This window comes from Poecilia reticulata, chromosome 2 (assembly GCF_904066995.2).
Source record: "Poecilia reticulata chromosome 2, P_reticulata-male-v2, whole genome shotgun sequence".
NCBI lineage: Eukaryota > Metazoa > Chordata > Actinopteri > Cyprinodontiformes > Poeciliidae > Poecilia > Poecilia reticulata.
In genome coordinates, this window is record NC_088831.1 from 1430050 (window position 1) to 1431081 (window position 1032).

The window sequence follows — 1032 nt, forward strand, 5'->3', positions numbered from 1 at the left end:
GTTATGCAACACAACCAAACCAGATTATTATTTGCATTATTAGCTAATTTATTTTTAGTCTCACATTTAAATGTTGAACAATTTAGAATATTTTAATTTATCTATGCTGAGACCATAAAATCAAATTTAATAGCATTCTCTTTCTCAATATATATAAAAAATTCTACTTAATTTTTTCCAGTGTTTGCATGTTACATGTGATTGTAATGACATTTATTGGTGTTTTTTTTTTTGAAGGAAAGTGAAAAAATTGAAGCGTCTGTGAAAACCTCTGCAGGGTGTACCCCACCTCTCACCCAGGGTCTTTATTCTAAAGTGAGCTAATTCATCTTTCTATATAAAAATGGAGGATGTTGATCAATCTTCTGTTGGAGAAGTTGAAGCTCTTTGCTTCCTTTAACATTTGTAATGTGTGCCCTTCATCCTAGTGTGATTATTGACCCACATACTGTGGAACGTCTCACATACAACGACCTCAAGACGTATTTAAAAATTTCAATTAAAAAAATAATTTAAAAACACTTAAAAGCAAATAACGCCAATTAGTCACTTCTTTCTTGAAAACATAAAAAATAATAATAAAAACACACCATCTTCGGATTAATGAAGGGGTGATATGTTGTTTTTCAAGTATTTTCCTCAATTTTTAACTAGATCTTGAAACTAGTGAAAGAAAGATGGTGACAGAGAAATGGGGTTGGTTGGAGAAAGGAGGGAGAAAATCATTTTTACAGCTAAATGAAATTAGCAGCCTTAAAGAGCCTAAGGGCAAAGTGAAGTTCTGTCCCCTGGGGCTACACTTTACAGAAGGAAGGAATGAATTAAGCTTCAGTGGATATTTCCCCCCTCCTCTTGCCCTTTTTTTATAATCCCTCCCACTCTTTAGTTGTTTAACAAATGTAGGATAAGTAAAAGAGAGGGGGTTGAGTGGGTGAGGGGATGAATAAAAGGGTATAAAAGCAGGTTTTAAAGGTGAGGAAAAGTAGAAGTGAAGATTGTGATGTTTTTGGCAGCTCCCATTTTGTTTCAAAT